We start from the raw sequence: 27,040 nt of genomic DNA, 5'->3' as shown, positions 1-27,040 counted from the left end.
CACTAGTCTAGATGTTGCTGTGAAGATATATTTTCGATGAGATTAAATAATTAGACTCTGAGTAAAGTAGGCTTCTCTCCATAACATGGATGGGCCTGGTCCAATGAGTAGAAGACCTTAAAAGAAAAAAGGCTGCTGAAGAGGAAATTTGGCCTGAAGTTAGCCTTTGGCCTCAAACTTCAACATCAACTTTTCCCTAGGCCACTAGCCTACTCAGCCAACCTGCAAACTTTTGACTCTGCGGGTTTTTCACTATCACTTCAACCAATTTTTCAAAATAAATCTTTCTTTTCCTTTCTCAGCCTCAGCTCTCCTTTGTTCTCTATCTTACCTTCCCACTCTCTCTTTTATAATGTTACTATGGTCTGAATGTGTCCCCTCAAATTAATATGTTGAAATCCTAATCCCCAATGTGATAGCATCAGGTGGTTATTAGGTCGTGAGAGCAGAAGTATAGATCTTGTTTAGGTTTTATTATATTGTTCACACTTTATTTTACCTTCTGTCTACACACACACATGCAATCACACAAATCCATAGGCCATTTGAAGTCAGGGACATTGTGCGCCTAATTCATAATTTAATCAGTGACATTTAGAACTATGCTGGATACATCATAGGTGTTCAATATTATTGTTTGGTCAACTCATCATAAGAAAATGCCCCAAACAATATAACAAAAACATACTACATTAGCTACCTTTCAGTTGCAATTCAGAATTTTTCAGACTCTGTTTTAAAACTAAGAAATGGTTTACTTTGGAAACACGTTTAACTTATTATCAATTTCAGACTATATTTTGAATAAATTAGATGTTCAAAGTTGAAATCTGTAGATTAGTGTAATGGTGAGATGATTAAGGGGTTTCTGCTTTCTTCTCTAATTTTTATGTTTTACTTAATCTGTATCAAATAAATGGATTCTTGATGTGGAATAATTTTTCCTTCATCTGCAAAATAATTCTGGAACTCTTCTACAACTTTATTTTTAGTTAATGGTACTTTGGAAATTTTATTATTAAAGATTCCAAGCTCCTCTTCACACTCTTTACTGATACTAAAATATATTAGATATTCCTTGGGGGGAAAAAAGTCCTAAAAGATAAAGTGTGCTTGTCTTATGAGAAGAATAATATCTTATTAAATGGCATTTAAACATCTACAAACATTTGAATATTCTATAGTTCCTCATTCTCTTTACCCTTGGAAGCTTTTATACAATGATATACCTGTAACTCAGGTCAAAATAATTTTCTTTTGTTTCTTAACTTACATGTTTGCTAATGAAACAGCAGGATTTAAATGTAAAAGGAGGGAGATAGGAATTAAGTCACCTATGTATCTACTAGGATTTCTGGTTTGACATTGTAGGTTGACCTTGTAACTGTTGCCCAACCTCAGAAATACTTTTCATGTGTGTAAAAATAAAGGTTAGATATGATATTCATGGCCAGCTCTAGGCTGTAATATTTCTTGATAGTTTCCTTTTTTTCTGATTCATTCACTTATTCTGTTTAAGATTTAATAAAATTATAGCCCAAGACAACAAAATAATTATTTGAGATATTACTCTTTATTTTCCAAAACCATAAAATTGAACTATTTCCTGAAAAGGCACCTTTCCCCAATGAATCATTCAGTCTTAATTTAGGTGGATTTGGGTTAGTTAACGCTTTTACACACAAGAGACCAAATGATTAGTAGTCCCTGGAGGACAATCAAATGGGCCATTTGACTTGGTAATTTTGGACACTAAGGAAAACTTCCACTGCAGACATATTTTTTCTTAGCAGGTGAGTCATTAGGAATAGTCACTATATATATATATCAGCTGCTCTTTATAAAACGAGAGGATGATTAAGTGGAAACAATATATTCTTTAGTGTGAAAAATCTGATACAAATTCATTTGGTTAAGCTGCAGAGCTTCTGTGACTTTTCTGAGTCCTACTTTCCCATTCTGCAAACACAGATGCTCAAGATATCAATGATGGAGTGGAGCAACTGGCTCATTACCTGGAATATAACAGAAAAGAAATTTCCTGAAAGTTACTATTATTCAATGCAAAGGAAAAAAAAAAAATAGGAAGACATAAATACAAGGAAAAAAAAGAAAAATAAACATTTTCAAAATAGAATGCTTATCTTGAGCTTCTTTTGAGCCATTCCGGAATCAGTTCAGCTCAGTTCAGCTCAGTTGCTCAGTCACATCCAACTCTTTGTGACCCCCATGGACTGCAGCATGCAAGGCTTCCCTATTCATCACCAATTCCCAGAGCCTACTCAAACACATGTCCATCACATCAGTGATGCCATCCAACAGTCTCATCCTCTGTCGTCCCCTCTCCTCCCACCTTCAGTCTTTCCCAGCATCAGGGTCTTTTCCAATGAGCCAGTTCTTCACATCAGGTGGCCAAAGTATTGAGGTTTCAGCTTCAACATCTGTCCTAAGGCATTTTCTTTCAGGACTAATTTCCTTTAGGATAGACTAGTTGGATCTCCTTGCAGTCCAAGGGACTCTCAAGGGTATTCTCCATAACCACAGTTCAAAAGCATCAATTCTTCATCACTCAGCTTTCTTTATAGTCCGACTCTCATATGCATACATGACCACTGGAAAAACCATAGCCTTGCCTAGATGGGCCTTTGCTGGCAAAGTAATATCTCTGCTTTTTAATATGCTGTTTAGGTTGGTAGTAGCTTTTCTTCCAAGGAGTAAGTGTCTTTTAATTTCATGGCTGCAGTCATCATCTGCAGTGATTTTGGAGCCCAAGAAAATAAAGTTGGTCACTATTTTCATTGTTTCCCCATCAATTTGCCATGAAGTGATGGGACCAGATGGCATGATTTTAATTTTCTGAATGTTGAGTTTCAAGCCAACTTTTTCACTCTTCTCTTTCACTTTCATCAGTAGGCTCTTCAGTTCTTCTTTGCTTTCTGCCATAAGTGTGGTGTCATCTGTGAATCTGAATTCTCCAGGCCAGAATACTGGAGTGGATAGCTTTTCCCTTCTCCAGAGGGTCTTCCCAACCCAGGTATCAAACCCAGGTCTTGTGCATTGCAGGTGGATTGTTTACCAGCTGAGTCACAAGGGAAGCCCCATTCTGGAAAAGACAACACTAAAACATGGAGTGAGAAAAGAATAAGTGATCACTATTTTTTTTTTCTAAAATATTCACTAGCTACCTTGTGTCTAGTTTAAGAATCAGTCGTCTCCTCTACCTTTTCCTTTTTTTTTTTTTTTTTTTTTTTAGTCAAAGTACAGAAGGGATTGTTGGAAGTGGAAAAAGTCAAAATAATGTAACCTAATATGAGCTAGACCTTAGACTCTCTGTTGTGGAAGTGTAGCATTCCTTTGCTGATGTTCTTTGATTTGAGGGAAAATGCAAAGCAACTTCAGGAAAGTGGAGAAGGTTCTGGTGTGACTAAAAAGCAAACTTGGTATTTATTATTGCTGCAGGCAATCTAGGAAACACCCAACAAAATCAGAATAAAAATGAATTTTGGAAATACACATGGGCTTTAATGTTACACTCACTTTACAGAAAGCCATTAAATGTTGGCTTTGTCAAATGCAAAATGAGAACAAATAAATATTTTATATCAGACACCTCCAATTCCCCAAAGTTGAAACCAGTATTATTACATTGGCTTATAAGGTAAACTAAAGAAAAAATAAAAGAAAAAGTCTGAAAAACTTTTTATCATTGTTCTGACTTGGGTGTGCCTCTATAATGAATTGCATCTGAAAGGAAGAACAATATAAATGTCCACCCACCAGGCTCAGAAGACAGAGAATGAAACTCATTTATCTCAATTGCTGGATAAGCCAGAGATATTTTAGGCAGAAGGTATAAACTGATGGGATTTTTGTTTATCTGATGTGAATAATAAAACGAAAACTCTGAATGTCAGCTTGGCATGCAGAAAGAAAACGACATTTGGTCATTGAAAAGATAGATTTCCTTATGATGGCAGGTTTTTAAATAGAGATTTAAGGAAACATGACTCTTTACTGTGAAATGAGGTAAATATTGCTATTGCAGGTGAACACTTCTTGAAACTAATGGGGTATTTCTTTTTCATCATAAGACAAAAAGTAGAGAAAATAATTAGTTTAATGCAGGGCAAGTTGCAGTGATACAGCTTTTGAGCAATTCTTAGAATTCAGACAGAGAATATTATATAAAAATTACTGTTCTTCAAATGTCAAGTTCAATCACACGTTATCCCTGAAGTAACAATCTCTGTTAAAGAGGATGTCTCTCTCAAGGTGAGAAAGGACCTTTTTTGTTCAATAGTAAACAAGTACTGTCTTCTTTTAGGAACGCCATGTCATTGGTATAGTCTTGTTTGTAGAAGAAGATCCAGGGAATGACATTCTGCAAAATTTTCTGTAAATATTATGATACCATGGTGGAAATATTCCAGAAAATACTGCATGCTGTACCTCCTGTCTGGAGAATCTTTAAGATATTACATAGTATGTCTACTTAAGAAGCTGTGTGAGTTATTAACTCTAAGAACCTAGCTTAAAATATGTTTTTCTTATGTTCTGTTCATAGCACAGTTTCAACACAAGTCCCTTTGATTTCAAAAAGTGTGATTAGATAGAACACACAGAATGTCTAAATAGCCTTTGAATGGATGTGAACGGAGTGGAAAATCTCTTTCTCTAAAGTTACAAGAGTAAGTCAAAACTGACATATGTGTGATTTGATGACAAAAGATATTAGAGATCAAAATAAGGAACTGGGACAATGAAATAAGCATCTTACCAACATTTTTCATTTATCTTTCTTATCAGAAAGTCATGTTAGTGGTTTATATTTCTTTAGGGAATCTTATTATAGTTAGAGAACATGACTGTTTGGAATATAGTAATAAAGAAGGACCATCCCTCAAAAGAGCGATTGGGATTAAATGTATGAGAAAAAGTATTTTTTAAAAGGGAAAGAAAATGGTTTGTACATGTTACAAAATGTGTGAGAGAGTTAAGATGAACTAAATTTTATATCTTTTAAGGGAATAATTAAATTTAAATTTATTTTGCAATGTAAGCTTGCAAATCTTTATAGTCAGAAAATAAAACATCAAATAACAAAACAATCTTTTTAAAAACAAAGCTTACAGTTTTTGAAGAGGCACAGAAATTTTCAATAAATAAAATAGATAAATAAAAAGTGTATAATGGATACCTAATTACTCAGTGTATTTTATAATTAAATACTGATAGGTATTCAGAGGAAATTTTTCAAAGAAAAGATTGTTTTCAAAATTTAAGGCACTTACTAAGTGGAAATTATAATCCATTAAGCTACAAGATTTTTTAAAATTAAACATATTTTCATAAAGTTAATAGCATAGATTAAAATACTAAAATTAAGAACTAATTATGGGTGAGGATGAGTTCTTCACATTTATGCAATATCCATACTTAGCAATTGTTCTTGAACTGATACATAAACTAAGTTATCACAATAATACTTTATGTGGTATATTGTAGATGGTGTTTTAAATTTACAATTCATGAATCTGGGGTGAAAGAATTTATTAGGTTGATTAAATTTGCACTATCTATCAGATAAGAGGCTAGATTGTGGTACAGTAGCTAATGATCACAAAATGTGAGTGCTTAAAATAACTAACGTGTATTTCTATTTTGAGTTACATACACATCTTGAGTTAGCTGAGATTCCACATCATCTTTTCCTGAGATTCCACTCTAACAGTGCAACTTCTACATGGAGAAGGAAAAATGCATAATAGACACATGCTACTCTTAACACTCTTATCCAGAAATAGCACACAACATCCCTGTCCATATTCCCCTGCTGTATCATTTCATGACTGCTTTTGAGTTCTCTTGAGTCGCTTTATAATTTTTCCTCAGACACGGCGATTTCAGGAAGGAACCAAACTATCTGGTGTTATAAACCACAAATGTCCACTCTTCCAGTTCTATCCACTGCAGTCCCTGGCCTATAAGTTCACCCTGAAAGGAATTCAGGATGATGCATTTTGTGCTTTGGATATATGAGCCCTAGATAGTTAACACACATATTTAAGGGCAAATTTCAATGACCCCAGATTTTTGCATCTTACCAGACATAAGAAAGTTCTAGTCATTAACTGAGATATCTGTTCCTCTTGTATAGAAGTGACCATTCACCTAGACTTTGTCTGCACATATTTCCTAGCTAAAATTCATGCATGCACTGGCCCCATTGCTCTCCCTTCAGATCAGTTCCTCGGAGCTACCTGGGAGGCTGTCTCCTGGTCTACAGTCCTCAGCAATACACTGAATAAATTCAACTCAAAGATTTTACGTTGTGTGCATATTTCCTCCTGGTGTATAGTTAAACAAAAATCTAGCCAATATTTAGTAGTAGAAATAAGGTTAGAACAAAGAATATTTAACAATTAATTCAGAGTGTTTTCTTTCATTTTATATCTATCTTACTGTTTAAATGTATTATTGCATATTATTTTAGTAAATACATAGGATAGGTGCTATGTGAATTAGCAACATATTAGTAAAGTGTGTATCAATTTCATTCTACCAACTGCTGTCATTTAAAATAAAATGAGGAGGTTTCCATTTCCATTCACAAAAGATTATCTGTAATGATAAGTGCCCTCCAGCTTTAACAAATAGAAAATGGACAAAGTTTATGAAACAATTGTTTTTGGACATTAGATAATAGACACAGTGGGAAAATAATACCTGAGGGAAAGGAAAGGAACAAGGTGAGCCTTTTCCATAGTTTACCTCCTGGGTGATGTAGTCTGCATATAAATTTAAAAAGCAGGATGACAGTATACAGCCTTGATGTACTCCATTGGAAATTTTGAACCAGTCTGTTATTCTATGTCTGGTTCTAATTGTTGCTTCTTGACCAGCATACAGGTTTATCAGGGGAGGTTATCTGGTATTCCCATCTGTTTAAGAATTTTCCATAGTTGGTTGTGATTCACACAGTAGAAGGCTTTCTTATAGTCAACAAAGCAGTAGATGATTTTCTGGAATTCCCTTGCTTTCTCTATGATCCAACAGATGATGTTTATTTGATCTCTGTTTCCTCTGCCTTTTCTAAATTTAGCCTGTACATCTGGGAGTTGTTGGCTCACCTACTGCTAAGCCTAGCTTGAAGGATTTTGGGTATTATTTTTCTAGCAAGAGAAATGAGCAAAATTGTACAGCAGTTTGATATTCATTTGCATTGTTCTTCTTTGGGATTAGAGTATAAACTGAACTTTTCCAGTCCTGTGGCCACTACTGAATTTCCCAAATTTGATGGCATATTGGGTACAGCACTTTAACAACATCATCATTTAGGGTTTTAAATGGCTCCATGGAATTCCATCACCTCTACTAGATGGTTCAATATTGGGAAAGGAATATGTCAAGGCTGTATACTGTCACCCTGCTTATTTAACTTATATGAAGAGTAAATCATGCAAATTGTTGGGCTGGATGAATCACAAGCTGGAATCAAGATCCCAGGGGAAAATATCAACACCCTCAAATATGCAGATGATACCATTCTAATGGTCAAAAGCAAAGAGGAACTAAAGATTCTCTTCATGAAGGTGAAAAAGGAGAGTGAAAAAGCTGGCTTAAAACTTAACTTTCAAAAAATGAAGATAATGGCTTCTGATCCCATCACTTCATGGCAAATAGATGAAGGAAAAGGGGAAAGAGTGACGTTTTATTTTCTAGGCTTCCAAAATCACTGATGATGACTGCAGCCATGAAGAAGCTTGCTCCTTGGAAGAAAAGCTATATGATAAACCTAGACAGTGTATTAAAAAACAAAGACATCACTTTGCCAACAAAAGTTTGTATAGTCAAAGCTATGGTTTTTTCAGAAGTCATGTATGAATGTGAGAACTGGACTGTAAAGAAGGCTGAGCACAGAAGAACTGATGCTTTTGAATTGTGGTGCTGGAGACAATTCTTGAGAGTCCCTTGAACTGCAAGGAGTCAAATCAGTCAATCCTAAAGGAAATCAATCCTAAATTATCCATAGGAAGGACGGATGCTAAAGCTGAAGCTCCAAAACTCTCGCCACCTGATGCAAAGAGCCGACTCTTTGGAAAAGACCCTGATGCTGGGAAAGATTTAGAACAGGAGGAGAAGGGGGTGAAAAGGGATGAGATGGTTGGATAGCATCATTGACCCAATGGACATGAGTGTGAACAAACTCCACAAGACAGTGAAGGACATGGACACCTGGAGCGATGCATGCCTTGGGGTCACAGAGTCAGACACAACTTCGCTATTGAACAACACCCACTGCCTGGAAGCATTTCCCCGCTTCAGCACCATATACAAAAGCTCCACAATGATCAGCAGTCTCACTGAGATAAGGAGACATAGGTAGGTCATGGAGAATAAACCAGGTAAACTATTTCAGAGAGGAGTCTTGGATTGGAAATCAAAGCACATATGTGTGTCAGAGGGCACATAAACTGGATTATAAATAAATAAATAAATAAATAAATAAATAAAACCAAGATATAACAATCACAGAAAAGGTATAAGATGAATAAATTCCTGAACTTACATGTTCTGTGATCATTCAAGTTTTCTCTAGCAATAAGAAGCTAGAAAAAACTGGAGTATAAAATCATACATACCAAATACATTCCAATGCTTAAGGAAAATTTGATTACTAGGAGGAACTAAGTGCAATTTACTAAAATGGACCAAAACAGGATATTGAGAGATGAAAAATACAAAATTTAAAATAAAAAATATATGATAACTGAGATTAACAACTGATTAGAAAAAGAATAAAAGATGTGGTTCAGTTCAATCACTCAGTTGTGTCCAGCTCTTTGCTACCCTGTGGACTGCAGCACGCCAGGCCTCCCTGTACATCACCAACTCCCAGAGCCTACTCAACACATGTCCATCAAGTCAGTGATGCCATCCAACCATCTCATTCTGTCATCCCCTTCTCCTCCCACCTTCAATCTTTCCCAGCATCAGGGTCTTTTCTAGTGAATCAGTTTTCCCATCAGGTGGCCAAAGTATTGGAGTTTCAGGTTCAGCATCAGTCCTTCCAATGAATATTCTGCGTTGATTTCATTTAGGATAGACTGATTGGATCACCTTGTGGTCCAAAGGACTCTCAAGAGTCTTCTACAATACTGCAGTTCAAGCATCAACCCTTTGGTGCCCAGCTTTCTTTATAGTTCAACTCTCACATCCATACATGACTACTGGAAACACCATAGTTTTGACTAGATGGACCTTTGTTGGCAAAGTAATGTCTCTGTTTTTTAATATGCTGTCTAGGTTGGTCAAAGATTTTCTTCCAAGGAGCAAGCATCTTTTAATTTCATGGCTGCAGTCACCATCTCTAGTGATTTTGGAGGCCCCGAAACTAAAGCTTCTCACTGTTTCCATTGTTTCCCCATCTATTTCCCATGAAGTGATGGGACCAGATGCCATGATCTTTGTTTTCTGAATGTTGAGCTTTAAGGCAACTTTTCACTCTCCTCCTTCATTTTCATCAAGAGGCTCTTTAGTTCTTCTTCTCTTTCTGGCATAAGGGTGGTGTAATCTGCATATCTGAGGTTACTGATATTTCTCCTGGCAATCTTGATTCCAGCTTGTGCTTCTTCCAGCCTAGCATTTCTCATGATGTACTCTGCATATAAGTTAAATAAGCAGGGTGACAATATACAGCCTTGACGCACTCCTTTTCTTATTTGGAACCAGTCTGTTGTTCCACGTCCAGTTCTAACCGTTGCTTCCTGACCTGCATATAGGTTTCTCAAGAGGCAGGTCAGGTGGTCTGGTATTCCCATCTCTTGAAGAATTTTCCACAGTTTATTGTGATCCACACAGTCAAAGGCTTTGGCATAGTCAATAAAGCAGAAATAGATGCTTTTCTGAAACAATCTGATCCAGCAGATGTTGGCAATTTGATCTCTGGTTCCTCTGCCTTTTCTAAATCCAACTTGAGTATCTGGAAGTTCACAGTTCATGTACTACTGAAGCCTGGCTTGGAGAATTTTGAGCATTACTTTGCTAGCATGTAAGATGAGTTCAATTGTGCAGTAGTTTGACCATTCTTTGGTATTGCCTTTCTTAGGGATTGGAATGAAAACTGACCTTTTCCAGTCTTGTAGTCACTGCTGAGTTTTCTAGATTTGCTGGCACTTTGAATGCAGCACTTTCACAGCATCATCTTTTAGGATTTGAAATAGCTCAACTGGATTTCCATCTCCTCCACTCAGCTTTGCTTAGCTTTGCTAATGTCCATTTGACTTCTCATTCCAGGATGTCTGGCTCTAGGTGAGTGAAGTTGAATACATAACAATAGAAATTATTTAAAGCAAAGTACAAAGACTGTGACAAAATAAACCAAGTATCAATGAACTGAGAAGAAATATCAATGCAACTAAGATATATTTATTTGGAGAGCCAGAAGAGAGAAAATATATGTAATAATGGTTAAAAAAAGCCTTTAAAGAAAAACAATTACAATAGAAAAGAAGAAAGAAATACAGCATATAGTATAATTAAACAAATTAACTTTGGTTTAAAGTGGTAAGGTTAAAACAGTGAGTGTTGATGATGATGACACACATATCTACATATATGCTGTATACAAGAAACTTTAATTAAAAATATCCATGTTGGATAAAAGTTGGAAAACATACCCAGTAAATAAAGAACAACTGGAGTGGCTATATTAATATTGAAGTAGAGTTCAGAATAAAAATGATTCCAATTAGTAAAGAGGGATATTTCACAATGACAAAAAGATCAACTAATCAAACAACATTGTAATTCTAAATGTGCAAACATCTAATAACACAACTTTAGGATATATGAAATAAAAATAATGAAACTGAAAGAAGAAATGAGAATCTAGGCTGAAAGGCAAATAGTTTAAAATAAACATTAAAATATACCCTGCATACACCAACTCTAGGATTATTTCTCTGTTTTGAACCCCTAGATCTTCCATTGATAAAGTCTTCTGAAAGCACCCTTCTGTCCTCAGAAATATACTAGGAAATTAAGTGATAAAGTGTTGTCCTTACTGGGATATTTCTTTACAGTATGTGGAGGGAGAGTTACAATTTCAGAAGATTATAGAGTTAGCAGTTAATGGAAGAGTTCCAAAAGATGAGAAATGCATAGAGCAGAAATGAATTTCGTATATAAACCCGCTTATGTTATTCTTACTATACAACACTGTGGACTTGAGCATGATTATTAAAATAGTAGTTCTCTCGATTATTTTAATTTTCTATAGTTGTTAATTCACATCTTGTTTACTGCCTCTTTTTTCACCCTAGTAATTTAAAACCCACAGTTGAGACACTGAGAAGCTCACCAAATAGTTAGCACTGAATACAGAACTTGACCTAATTTCCTAGCCTTCCTTGTAGTTACAAGGGTCCTGATAACAGAGCTGCCATCCCTGAAAGGTGGGCAGAAGTGATTTATGCTCACTTCTTTAGTGAGCAGACATCTTAAAACATTCCTGAGATCCTTTATGCTTTCCCTTTCCCACTGGCTGGCTGAATGCAGACAATCCATCAAGGACTCCAAGAACTCAAGGACATAATGGAGCCAGGAGAAAGGAAGATGCAGGATCCCCAAATCACCACTTAAAATAAGGTGCCCAGAGTGGGAGAAGGAGAGGATGGAAGAAATTAGGAGAATATCACTGAAACATAGCTATCACCCTATGTAAAACATGTAGCCAGTTGTTGGAATTTGATGTATGATGTAGGAAGTTCAAATCTGGTCTTCTGTGACAATGTAGAGAGGAGTGGGATGGGATGGAGGTGAGAGGGAGGTTCAAAAGAGAGGGAACATTTGTATAACTATGGTTCATTCATGTTACTGTATAACAGAAACCAACACAATATTTTAAGGCAATTATCCTCCAATAAAAAATAAACAATAATAATAATAAAACAAGGTACACAGAAGGTCCTACAGAATGGTCAGACCATATTTGATTGTGTGAGTGAAAAAAACAGGTTTCTGTTGTGTTAATTTACTGAAATTTTGGTACATTTGATGCAGCTCTTTAAATGACTAATTAATAAAACATTTTGAAATTCACCAAGATATTTTACTCTGTTTTGGGTGCACAGTGCCTTATTGCTTCATATGAAACACTTCCATATGAATTGGTTTTCTGGGGTGGTAATTGAGATTCCTGGTTTTTTTGTTTGTTTGTTTGTTTTGTTTTGTGTCACTAAATTATTAAGCTGGCTTCTTGCTCCTGATTAATTGATTTTATAACTTATTTGGGGCAATATTGCCATCAAACTTTTTCATAACTTTACCTAACTGTAAAATGACGACAGAAGACTGAACACACTACTACCGTTGCTAAGGTTCCTTCACAAGTTCGGAAAGAACAATGGATTTTTCTTTAAAAGTTTATATTCACACATTTCTTAATATGATGTTCACTTAGCTGGTTATACAGTCAAAATTGCATGTCCAGTCACATTATATAATGAAGTAACAATCAGGGAAATCATCTTTATTTCTTGATAAACTCATTAATCCATTTTATGATGCTATTTAATAGAGAGTAAAACTCCAGTACTTTGGCCACCTCATGCAACGAGTTGACTCATTGGAAAAGACTCTGATGCTGGGAGGGGTTGGGGGCAGGAGGAGAAAGGGACGACCGAGGATGAGATGGCTGGGTGGCATCACTGACTTGATGGACGTGAGTCTGGGTGAACTCCGGGAGTTGGTGATGGACAGAGAGGCCTGGCGTGCTGCGATTCATGGGGTCGCAAAGAGTCGGACATGACTGAGCGACTAAACTGAACTGAACTGAACTGAATATTCACTATAAACAGATTCATCTCAAAGTTGTTACTTCTACTAAGGTAACTACATTTATTAAATCAAATACAGCATTACAAGGTCCCAGTGTAATTAGAAAATGAATTTGAGCTATTTTTTCATGCTTATGTCCTTCATATGACTATCAAATATCATGCTAGCATGTTGGATTCAATTTAATTCTAAGTTTAAAAGTCCCATCACAAAATGACCATACTTACATTAAAATAATACTGTACTTTTGAAATAAACTGAAAATAAATTTATATATAAGATAAAAAAGATTTTTTTGACCAAGAAGATTTTATTTTTTCATTTTTGAAATTAAGATATGCTGTTGTTAATCATGATTTGCTTTTTATACTGAAGCCAAATCTTCAAATATATAGTCACAGATTTAATTGTATTTAAAATTTTAATTATCTTCAATATTTCATTAGAACAATGTTTACTGGGCATTTAATACCAATAGATCATGGAAAATAGGTGGTTACATTAAAGTGAATAATTGGAATCAAAGATAATACTAATATATCGCATACATGCCTGCTATCACTTCAGTCATGTCCGACTCTATGACACTATGGACTGTAGCCTGCTAGGCTCCTCTACCAATGATTCTCCAGGCAAGAATACTGGAGAACCCTGTTGCCATGCCCTCCTCCAAGGAGATTTTTCCAACCAGGGGATAAAAAACATGTGTCTTATAAGTCTCTTGCATTGGCAAGTGGCTTCTTTACCACTGTTACCACCTGGGAAGCCCTAATATTTGATATCTCCCTGGTTTTCTTTCTGTGTTCTTTTTTGTTTCTCTATTTGTTAGATATAAAAGGGAATATGATGCTAGTATCTTGTACTTAAAAATCTAAATGATTGAGTAATTTCATTTTGAGGTATTTGTATGTGTGTGAATAATACAAATCACAGATAAGGGGGGAAAGTCCTTTTTTTCACTATATTAAGAGGATGATTCAAAGAGGAATTTTTTCTACACTCTCTAGAATGTGCTGCTCACTAAAAATGTTTACATTTAATGTTTAAAAATCATTTTATTTTTCAAAGAATTCTACCAATAATTTTATTTTTTTAAAACATGAAACTGTTCATCTTTCTCTAGAATTTTTCCATAGAAAATGGTGAAATAAACGTCTTTTTTAAAATTTAAAATAATTTTAAGATATACATTTGGAAAGTTCTTTGAACAGAAAATCAAACATTATTTTCACTTTACTCATACTAGAGTTCAGATAATCACTACTTAGCACCTAAAAGTCTTGCTTCATTTTTTCCCCCCTTGGACAGTCCTGAAAACTTAATTCATTGTTCGTTTGGTCTAATAGGAAAAATAAATTACATTTTATCAAGGTTGATAAAACTTTATGTTTTCATGTCTATTTTATTTCTTCATCACTTCAATAACTCCATAAGTGTGTGCCATCATTGCTTAATAGAACCAAGAAAAAGTCAGGATAAGAAAATTGCCTGATGATAGACACCTAGGATGTCTGAAGGTCTAGAGCAGACTGGCAAAATATTTAGCAAACCCCATAGATGAAGAGAAGATGATAACACTATTTTTATAAAGGCAAGGAAAGTTCTTCATCAGCATTAAAACACCATGCACACAGATAAATGTTCAGACCAAGTCTAATGTCTAATCATGTGCTCTCCTGACTCCCTGGTTCTAGTCATTAGTTTCTCTTAACAGGTTAGTGTAGAGCCTCTTCTTGATCTGATTGTTTCTCCTGTGTCCATCTTTGCCCTCTGGCAATAACTGTCTGCAGAACAGCCAGGAAAATCACCTTAAAATGTCAGTGAAGCATCTTCCGCCTAGGCTCAATATCTTCCATATTCTGCCATTTCACTGAAGATGATCAGGTTCCTTATAATGACCTACAGAATCCCACTCATTCTATGCACCACCTTTTACAGCCCTTATTTTCATTTCTCACCTCATTCGGCTTCTGTCACATTTGCTTCCTTGCTAGATGTGCAACCCACCACACCCTCACCTGCCTCAAAGATAGCTCACAGGGTTTTGTTTCAGGTTAGAACCCATATCCCCTATATATCTTCTGTACTTGGATCCCTTCCATAAAGTCTTTGATCAAACATCTTCTTACTGAGATCCAACCTGAACACCTCACTGAACATTACACAATTACAGCCAACCCTCCAGATCAAACTTACCTTACTATATTTCTTTTTCTTTACTTTTTAAGCTTATTGAAACATAATTAAAATTATAAAAATCATGTGCTTTAAATTTACAATTCAATGATTTTCACATATTTACAGATTTGTACATCCATAACCATTAAACTACAACACAATTACACTCATCTCACATGATAGCAAAGAAATGCTCAAAATTCTCCAAGCCAGGTTTCAGCAATACATGAACCATTAACTTCCAAGATGTTCAAGCTGGTTTTAAAAAAGGCAGAGCAACCAGAGATCAAATTGCCAACATCTGTTGGATCATCGCAAAAGCAAGAGAGATCCAGAAAATCTATTTCTGCTTTATTGACTATGCCAAAGCCTTTGACTGTGTGGATCACAGTAAACTGTGGAAAATTCTTAAAGAGATGGGAATACCAGACCACCTGACCTGTCTCTTGAGAAACTTGTATTCAGGTCAGGAAGCAACAATTAGAACTGGACATGGAACAATAGACTGGTTCCAAATAGGAAAAGGAATACATCAAGGCTGTATATTGTCACCCTGCTTATTTAACTTCTATGCAGAGTACATCATGAGAAACACTGGGCTGGAAGAATCACAAGCTGGAATCAAGATTGCCGGGAGAAATATCAGTAACCTCAGACATGCAGATAACACCACCCTTAGGGCAGAAGGTGAAGAGGGACTAAAAAGCCTCTTGATGAAAGTGAAAGAGGAGAGTGAAAAAGTTGGCTTAAAGCTCAACATTCAGAAAATGAAGATTATGGCATCTGGTCCCATCACTTCATGGGAAATAGATGGGGAATCAGTGGAAACAGTGTCAGACTTTATTTTGGGGGGCTCCAAAATCACTGCAGATGGTGATTGCAGCCATGAAATTAAAAGATGCTTACTCCTTGGAAGGAAAGTTATGACCAAACTTGATAGCATATTCAAAAGCAGAGACATTACTTTGCCAACAAAGGTCCCTCTAGCCAAAGCTGTGGTTTTTCCAGTAGTCATGTATGGATGTGAGAGTTGGAGTATGAAGAAAGCTGAGTGCCAAAGAATTGATGCTTTTGAACTGTGGTGTTGGAGAAGACTCTTGAGAGTCCCTTGGACTGCAAGGAGATCCAACCAATCCATCCTAAAGGAGATCAGTCCTGAGTGTTCACTGGAACGACTGATGTTGAAGCTGAAACTCTAATATTTTGTCCACCTCATGCAAACAGTTGACTCGTTGGAAAAGACCCTGATGCTGGGAAGGATTGGGGGCAGGAGGAGAAGGGGATGACAGAGGATGAGATGGCTGCATGGCATCACTGACTTGATAGAGTCTGGGTAAACTCTGGGAGTTGGTGATGAACAGGGAGGCCTGGCATGCTGTGGTTCATGGGGTCGCAAAGAGTCGGACATGACTGAGCGACTAAACTGAACTGAACTGAACCATTATCTAATTTCAAAAAATCTCTATAAATCTTTGTCCATTTACAATCATTTTCTATTCCCTTAAAGCAGTCATAGGCAACTACTTAACTAATACTGTCTGTAGTGATTTGTCTTTTGGACATTCCCTGTAAATGGCCTCATATAATACATGTTATTTCATATTTCGGAGAAGGCAATGGCACCCCACTCCAGTACTCTTGCCTGGAAAATCCCATGGACGGAGGAGCCTGGAAGGCTACAGTCCATGGGGTTGCAAAGGTCGGACATGACTGAGTGACTTCACTTTCACTTTTCACTTTCATGCATTGGAGAAGGAAATGGCTACCCACTCCAGTTTTCTTGCCTGGAGAATCCCAGGGATGGGGGACCCTGGTGGGCTGCCATCTATGGGGTCGCACAGAGTTGAACACGACTGAAGTGACTTAGCAGCATTCCATATTTAGCTTCTTATATCTAGCATGATGCTCCTGTGCTTCATCCATGTTGTAACATGTATCAGTATTTCCTTTTTATTGTTGAATATTACTCCATTAAACAAAACTCCTTTTTGTTTATCCATTCAGCAGTTGATGGACATCTGGGTCATTTTCAATGTATTGACTATTATGAACAATGCTGCCATAAACATTCATGGGAAGTTACTGTGTGGATATGCTCAGTCATTCAGTCATGTCTAACTCTGTGACCCTGTGGACTGTAGCCTGCCAGGCTCCTCTGTTCATGGAATTTCCCAGGCAGGAATACTGGAATGGGTTGACATTTTCTACTCTGGAAATCTTCCCCATCCAGGGATCGAACTCGTGTCTCTTGTACCTCCTGCATTGGCAGGTGGATTCTTTACCACTGGGCCACAGTTTTACAGCATCCTTGACCTTCAAATATATCATAAATATGCTATTTATTCTTTCAATTACCTGAAAGTTTTATTGAAGGAATAAAACAATGTTCACACACAGTATATTTCTGTTTCTAGATATATATTTTTAAGCAGCATATTTCTTCTAGCTTCCACTTTTTCATAGAATATATATTTAGTCTTTTCTATGTTGTAGAAATATGTTAGGATTAAAATGTATAAAAGTGGGTGGGAAGTGAAGGAAATAACTTTCAAATGATAAAAAGGAACTGAGGTAGGTAAAATAGACTCCCCCCGCAGAGATATCTACATACTAATTCCCAGAATTGTGACTGTGTTAAGTTACATGTCAAGTGTGAATTAAGGTTACATACAGATAGGGTTAAGTTTGTCAGCTGACCTTAAAATAAGAAAAATATCTTAGGTTATTGAGTTGGAGCCATCGTATACACAGAAGTACTTTGTAAATAAGAGAAGCAGAAAGTCTGAGTGAAAATAAGAAATGGATGGTAGAAACAGTGTTGGAGGTATGTGATATGAGAAAAAACTCAATCTAAGATTGCTGGCTTTGAAGATGAAAGGATTCAGGAAACATGGGCAGCCTAGATGCTCTTAAAGGCAAGAATATAGGCTCTTCCCTAGAGGCATCAGAAAGGAATGCAGCCCTGCTGATCCCTTTATTTTAGCCTGACCCACTTCAGACTTCTTCTAGAAAGATAATATATTTGCATCATATTAAGCTACTAAGTTTGTGGTATAGCAGCAACAGAAAGCTAATAGAGAAATCATATGTACTGACTACACAGGAGGATAAGAAGAGGGGTATGAATACCCAGTGTGTTAATAACCTCATGCTTTTGTATATACTATACTCAGCCCAAAATAAATTTTCTAAGAAGTAGAAGTCATGGTCTCTGCTCTTGAGGAAAAAAAAAAAAAAGCTTACAATCTAGTCAGACTTTCCAATGGGAAAACACAACCATATGGCAGAGATGTTAGAAGCACACAATTGTGCCAACAGGATAATCAACCATCATTTACATGGCCAGCCATCCCAGAGAACTGGCAACCAAGAGGCATCACTGCAGCAGCTGTCTCCATGGCCCCAAATCCTTATGATAGTGACTAAAAAAGAAACAGAACAAACAAGCACATAGAAAGCCTCTGAGATCTTGAACTTGTGAAGCTGAGAGGCAGCATGGAATAGTAAAAGGTATATGGAGCTTAGAACACTAGGTACTTACCTTGACTCTACCCCACAACAGGCTCGTGATCTTGGGCAAGTAACCTAAGCATTATCTCTTTCCTTATCCCTAAAATGAAGCTGGACCCTTCCAGTTATTCTCTGGGAACTGGTGAGATCACTTCCAAAATAAGCTAAATATGCTTTCTTAATTCACAATTTTTTTTATAAAACAGATATAAGCAGGGACAATTTTAGTACCAGGAAAAAGTTCATGTGGAAAATTTACTTAATATCCAGAAAATAATTATTAACTACCTGTTTTTTGCCAGACTTGTTTTACACCCTTATAAACACATTGAGGTGAGGTGAAGTTGCTCAGTAGTGTCCGACTCTTTGCGACCCCGTGGACAGCAGCCTGCACCAGGCTCCTCCATCCATGGGATTTTCTAGGCAAGAGTACTGGAGTGGGTTGCCATTTCCTTCTCCAGGATAAACACATTAACACTTGCTAATTTAAACACAAAATGTATAATACATTTCGAAAATATGCATATTTACAGAGTACATATATAGAAAGGGTATATTATATAAAGCATAAAAGTTTTATAACCAAGCCAGTATATGTTTGAGATTCTGAACACATAACTGAAAGAATAAAAGAAATTTTGATATGGCCACAGTATCAGTCAGAGTTCCCAGAGAAAGATAACCACCAACAGGATATATACATATACATATATATATACCTCATAAGGAATTATTAATATGTCAAATGACTATGGAAGCTGAGAAGTCCCAAAAATGACCGTCAGCCACTTGCACACCCAGAAAAGCCAATGGTATAATTTCCAATCAAAAGCAGGAAGGTTCAAGACCCAACAGGAGTGAATGTTTTAGTTTGAGACCCGAAGCAGTAAAAGACCAGTGTCACTGATCAAGGAAGCCCAGTAGGAAAATTCTCTCTTACTTTGGGGCCTTTTAGTGACCAAAAGCTGTTAATTTCACAGAAGACTCTAGTGGTCTCAGGAATACCTAGAAGAGGACTATCTATGCCTCAATAATCCTCTTGCAGTTATGACCCACACTATGGTGGTCAGTGATTCAGAGATGAAAATCATTTTACTTCTTCAAGTAAGCCAGAGAGTGGGGTGGAGGGAGGGATGGATAAGAGATACAGTACCTGAACAGTCTCTGTCAAAACCATATGTAGTTTTAAAAATATTGAATTATGGGCCTTCCCTCGTGGTCCAATGGCAAAGAATCTGCCTGCCAGTGCATGGGACATGGGTTTGATCCTTAGTTGAGGAAGATTCCACATGCCGCAGGGCAACCAATCCTGTGCGCCACAACAGAGAAGAGAAGCCACAGCAATGAGAAGCCTGGCCCCGTACTTGAGAGTAGACCCCGCTCACTATCACTAGACAAAGGCTGAGTGAAGCAACAAAGACCCAATAGCCACACCCTAAGAAATAAATAACTAAATATATGAATGATGTACTTCTAAAGAAGAAGAAATGAAGTTACTCCATAATAAACAACTTCAGGTCATCACAAGGTATAACAATTTTTGCTTGTATCAATAAAATGTTTTTAAGAGGAAAAACTGTTTAAAATAAATAACCTTTCACTGCCATGTATCTTTATAAATATATGTACATAGATTGCACATATTTAAGCAAAATTATGACTCTCTTACTGAAGTCGCTCAGTGGTGTCCGACTCTTTGTGAACACATGTACTGTAGCTTACCAGGCTCCTCCATCCATGGGATTTTCCCGGCAAGAGTATTGGAATGGGTTGCCATTTCCTTCTCCAGGGGATCTTCCCAACCCAGGGATCGAACCCGGGTCTCCCACATTGCAGGCAGATGCTTTACTGTCTGAGCCACCAGGGAAGCCATGACTCTCTTATTCAGATATTATTTTGGCTACTTTTAGTTATTATTCCCAAATATTTCTTGAGATTTTATGATCTTTCCTGGTAAAGTCAATTTCTTTCAAAATTATGATAGTAGTTTTTGACAGCATGAATGAATTAAAAGTAGCTATTGTTGCTTTCCTTTTAATAGAGTTTAAAATACAAGTCAATTACAGAATATGTTCTCTCTTCTTCTGAACAATTTTTTTTTTAATGCAAGTCTATATGTGTAATTTAGCTAAAGTAACTAGGAAAAATTAAGATATCTTTATGCAAATTAAATAAAATAATAGCAAGTACTCCAAAAATCCATATTTCAAAGGCTCCTCAGTAACAGTGCTTTATTCTATAAGTATGAAAGATTAGAATCTTAAATAAGGAGCATTTATTAAAAACTGTCGTGTATTCTACCACCTCATTATCTGTATATTATTTCACTTAATTATCACAGAAATCCTATTCCTTAAATACATCATCATATTTGTAAAGCTATAAACTTACAAGAGTTTATATATCTGGTGACAGAAATAAGAGTGCAAACTCAGAGCTGTCTTAATACAGATCTATAGTCTTAAAAGTTCACTACAAATATTTAAGTTTTGTAACTTAAAAGTCTCATTTTTCTCATCTGTAATGCTGGAATAATGATAATGGGCTTGTGTATGAATATGTGTAAGATGAACAAGGATGTAATTAGATAAATATCATATGAAACTCTTTAATTCAGTTTCAGGAACAAACTAGGTACCACCATTGGCTTCTCCCTAGAAGATTTTAAACAGATACTACCTATCTGGGTCTCAAGTTTATTATCTCCAGAATGAAAGAAATACACACTTTGCTATGTTGAACTGCAGAGTACTTGTCATAATGTATATGAAAACCCCTCATGATGTATAATGTGCATATGTATATATACACATGTACAGCATACATGTATAATCAATGGGACACTTTTCTGAAGTCCTTTATAGTTTTCAGTTTATATAGAACTCTAAATGTGTTTACTAGTAGTATAAATAGTCATTCATATTCCATATTATATCTCCTAAATGGACATTAAGCATTGTTTCTATATATTAAACTAGTTTTCCTGCTGTGCTTTTGTTTTTTTAATGGCACTTCTGGATTTTATTTTATTTTTTTTAAGGAATGAGATGATAGCTTCTCCCCTTTTCTAGGCGTGAACTACATCTCAATGAGTCTGATGCATAGTGTTTCCAAGTATTCTCCTCAACTTCTTTTAAAAATTTATTTTTTAATAAGCAATAATCTGTTGCTACAAAAATATAAATTAAAAATATCTGTCCCATTGGAAAAAAACTCTGATGCTGGGAGGGATTGGGGGCAGGAGGAGAAGGGGACGACAGAGGATGAGATGGCTAGATGACATCACTGACTCGATGGACGTGAGTCTGAGTGAACTCTGGGAGTTGGCGATGGACAGGGAGGCCTGGCGTGCTGCGATTCATGAGGTCGCAAAGAGTCGGACACGACTGAGTGACTGAACTGAACTGAACTGACCCCAGCAACATTGAGTCATTTTTTGCTTTCGTTTTTAAACTAGTGGCTTAAATTTTTCAGTCTTTATTATCAAAGACAGTAACTTCAGAATTGTGAAATATTATTGACCTGATTCCAATCCAGTTAGAATCTACTCAATACTGAGTTGAGCTTTCCAGTTTGGCACACTGGTAAAGAATCTGACTGCCAATGCAGGAGACATAAAAGATGTGGGTTCGATTTCTGGGTTGGGAAGAGTCCCTGGAGTAGGAAATGGCTACCCACCTCAGTATTCTTGCCTGGAAAATTCCACAGACAGAGGAGCCTGGCCAGCTACAGTCCCTGGAGTCATACAGAATTGGACTGATTGAGCACTCTACCACACTGCAACACTGAGTCTTAAATATATATATATAGATAAACCAAGCTTACCTCATGACAAATAGGAGCTCAAATATTACAGTGAGGGATTAGATAAAGAGAATATTAAGTGGTAAGTGCAACAAATAAATATATAAGATGAATATTCCTTATGGTAAAATGGCCAATATTTATATTAAGGATATTGGATCTTCAGAAAAGACCCCAATAAAATCAATAATTTTTTGAGATATATATGGGATAAACATTAAAATGATTCCTATTTTAAGATTAGATTTAAATTGTTTTGGTATAAATTGTTAAAGAAAATCATTACAAAGCTGCTTTTTGCTTTAAATAGAATAGCCCTCTTAGACATCATTCCAGTATTATTGCCTGGAAAATTCCATGGAGGGAGGAGTCTGGCGGGTTACAGTCTACAGAGTCGGACATGACTGAGCACACATAGCTTATTAGATACATTTTTTTAAACTCTTAGAAATTCATTGAAATGTAACTGACACATGTTAGTTTCAAGTACACCACATAATGGTGTTTATATACTACATAATGATATTTGCATATTTAAGATATAGCTCTTAAATTATGAGTGCATTATTAAAGCTCCAAACTAAAAGAACCCCATGCCCATTAGAATCAAAGCAAATTGACATTTAAAAATTTCTACTAGCATTTTCCAAGTAATGAGGACAACTTCAATACTAAGAACTGTTTATTTGTATTTCTTGACATTTCATTTACATTACACACTTATCAAATGCACTGCTAAGTATTTTATTTTAAACTAAATCCTTTTTCCCTAGCATATTTTATTAAAGTATACCATGCATAAAAAGAGCACAAAACTTAAGTGTACATACCCATAAATTATCAAAACATGGATGCTTATGAAACCTCAGAAGAGGACAATAAATAAAATACCTGATATCTCTGGTTTTCCCTCAGTCCCAATCTCCTCCTTCTTCCCATAGGTACCTAATATACATTTTAAAACAGATTAATCTGCTTAAATAAACACTTATATGGAAGGGTTCATGTACATATTTATATATTTTTATATTTATATTTTATTTTCCCTTATTTGCCTTTTAAAAATAATGTTTTGCTGTACAGTTCTCTAAATCTCTTCTCTGTTATGCTTTTCTCTCAGGTAACCCACAAAGAGTAAAACTGCTAAAATGTAAGATAGGCCTGGGCTTCCCTGGTGGCTCAGTGGTAAAGAATCCGCCTGCCAATACAGGAGGAGATGCAAGGGAAGATCCCCTAGAGAAGTACATGGCAACCTGCTCCTGTATTCTTGCCTGGGAAATCCCATGAACAGAGAAACCTGGCAGTCTATGGGGTTGCCAAAGAGTTGGACACTACTTAGTGACTGAACAAGAAGATTGCTTATGTCCGAATACAGTAGATGATTCCAAAATTTTCTGCAAAGTGTTGGTAGAAGCATTTAGAGCATTTTTTACCAGTCAACCCTTTAAATAGACAAATAATCAGCTATAGCGTCCCAGGTGGAACAGTAACAAAGAATCCACCTGACAATTCAGGAGACACTAGAGATATGGATTGGATCCCTGGGTCAGGAGGATCCCTGGAGTAGAAAATGGTAAACCACTCCAGTATTCTTGCTTGGAAAATTCCATGGAGGGAGGAGTTTGGCAGGCTATAGTCCATAGGACCACAGAGTTGGACATGACTGAGCATGTACCCATGCATACACATAGCTTATTAGATACATTTTTAAACTCAGAAAATTATTGAAATGTAATTGACATATATTAGTTTCAAGTATAACACATAATGATAATTGTATACACTATGAAATGATTGCCACAATAACTCTAGTAACCATCTTTCCCCATACAACGTTATCAAAATATTATTGACTATATTCCTTTTTCTGCATATCACATCCTCATGGCTTATTTACCCTGTTTATAACTGGAGGTCTGTATCTTTTAATCCCCTTTACCTCTTTTGCCCATTCCCCTATCCACTCCCTTTTGGCAACTACCCCGTTTGTTCCCTGTACCTATGAGTCTGTTTTCATTTTGCTTGTTCTGTTTTGTTTTCTATATTCCACATGTAAGTGAGATCATGCCATATTTGTCCCTGGCTAGCTAGCTGTTTGGCCTGAGGCGTCCCAATACTGGTGCACACAGGCTGCTGGACGAGGCCAGTTTCCAGCATTAGTAAGCTAGCATGAGGATTCCAAAATGATGCTTGCCAGCACCAGGGTCTTCATGGTGTAATGCACTCTCCTAAAATAGTCGCTGGCAGTATCTAATGTTCCCAGGGGGAACCCTAGTTGCTTCCTCCTCTTGGAAACTTTCCAAAATCAGCAAATGGATCTGACCTAGAGTCCTTTCAAAGGACTACCTCTGCACTGGGACTTGGAGCCTGTGAGATTTTGAGCATGCCCTTTAAGAGAGGGGTCTATTTTTCCTAAAGATCTCTGTCTCTCCTGTACTCAAACCTCACTGGCCTCCAAAGTCGGACATTCTGGTCGCTCATCTTTCCAGGGCAAGATACTTGGAATGAGGAGCCTAACGTGAGGTTCAGAATCCTCATTCCTTGGGGAGAATCTCTGTAACTGGATTATACTCCAGTTTAATCACCTACCTGGGGTCACGTACCCGGGAGTATAGATCTTGGCTATACTGCATCTTTGCTTCTCCTAACCATCTCCTTGTTTTTCCTTCTTTATAGTGTTATTGTAGAAAATCTTTTCTGGAATCTTCAGATTGTTCTCATAAATATTTGTTCCATGCATGCACGCTAAGTTGCTTCAGTTGTGCCTGACTCTTTGTGATCCCATGGACAGTAGCCCTCCAGGCTCCTCTGTCCATGGGGATTCTCCAGGCAAGAAGACTGGAGTGGGTTGCCATGCCCTCCTCCATGGGATCTTCTAAGTCTCTTTATGTTTCTTGCTTTGGCAGGTGGGTGCTTTGCCACCACAGCTGCCTGGGAAGCCCAATATCAAGCCCAATATCAAGAACACTATTTTCAGCTGAAGAACCCACCTGCCAATGCAGAAGACACAGGTTTGATCCCTGGTGTTGGAAGATACTGCATGCTGAGGAGGAACTAAGCCCTTGTGCCACAACTACTGAGACTATTTGTTCTATAAATACTTGTAATTTTGGTGTGCCTGAGGGAGACGGTGAACTCAGGGTCTTCCTACATCATCATCTTGGACATGCTTTCCTATGGTTCACATCTCCATTTTTAACTAGTTTAATTAAGTAGAACCATATGAAGTTGGAGAGCCAAAATATTAGTAATACTGATAAATTATTATGTTTACTCCATAAATATTATATATACACTCTTTGCACTGAGTAAAACTGAGTCTCAGGGGTAAGAGTCCATGACGATGCAGCCTAATGTTTCAAATCAATGGAGGCATCCACAGTTCACGGCGAAGTGTTTCTCTTCACATGTGGGTGCTCAGCTGCTCAGCTATGTCTGACTCTTTGCGACCCCGTGGACTGTAGCTTGCCAGGCTCCTCTCTCCAAGGACTTTTCCAGGCAATTATACCAGAGTGGGTTGCCATTTCCTCCTCCAGGGGGTCTTCCCAACCCAGGGATTGAACCCATTGGCAGGCGGATTTTTTACCACTTTGCCACTTGGGAAGACCACTTTTCTTCATAATGTGGTATAATTCTGGTTAAGATGAAAATACTTTTGGGAATGTGTTTTTCCTCTTGAACTTCATTAATTACATCAGGAAAAGCATGCATGTGAGAATCTACTTCTGGTTTCTCAATTTGCTTGCTTCTTTTGTTTGTTTTCTCTCTGCCTATGTCCAAGGTAGTTTTCAAAATCCTGGATGTATTCTACCACCTATAGCTACTTTTTCTATTTGGGGCATGCATGCAGATTACTAAAGATTTCCTAGCATAGCCACTGTGAGGTGTGAGTACTGCAGGAAGCATAAGCTGATGTGAATTTTCCTTAAGCATTACTTTCATATACACCAATTATCTGGGCATGGCAACCCACTCCAGTATTCTTCTTTGGAGAATCCCATGGACAGAGGAGGCTGGCAGGCTACAGCCCATGGGGTCACAGAGTAGGACATGACTGAAGTGACTTAGCATGAATGCATAGAAGCAAGATGTTGAATGATCTGATTACATCTTTCATCACATTTCAAGAGAAATCAAGTTTGGGTTCATTTATTTTTTATGGCTTTTCCAACTTTAGTGATCCAAGTTCTGGTTTACCTTCCTCCTTTTTAATACTTAATTTGCCTTAGTTTTTCCACCATTTTTACATGTCTAACAGTTTCCCATCTAGAATCAGGAGTACATTGAAGAGAGCTCCAGACAGAAGGCTGCTCTTGTTTGTTTTGTATTTTGTTTGGGACCCTCTTCCTATTCTAGTGTCTGATGGTCTTTGCTCTTTAAAGAAAATAGGATAGAGGTGATAATATCTGTGTGCCACTGTTTGCCAAAGCCCGGGTTACTTTTCTTCTTGTCTGTTTGTATGATCTTAAACTTTCCTCTGAACCACTTCTCTGTATTGGCTCATTTGAAATAGTAAACTTTTCCTTGTAATTACTGGATAATTCTTCAATTCTTTCTGAACTCTATCATCTCACACATTGATTGTTGACGAGTTGCTACCAGCGACTTGCAGTAACATTCACAGTCAGCCCGTGGGTTACCCATGTGGAAGAACTCCTTCAGATGGAGACTGCGCTACAGGGTTTTACTGTTGTTCAGATCTCCAGTG

The sequence above is a fragment of the Ovis canadensis genome, chromosome 15, assembly GCF_042477335.2.
Source record: "Ovis canadensis isolate MfBH-ARS-UI-01 breed Bighorn chromosome 15, ARS-UI_OviCan_v2, whole genome shotgun sequence".
Taxonomy (NCBI): Eukaryota; Metazoa; Chordata; class Mammalia; order Artiodactyla; family Bovidae; genus Ovis; species Ovis canadensis.
This window is presented reverse-complemented; position numbering follows the sequence as displayed.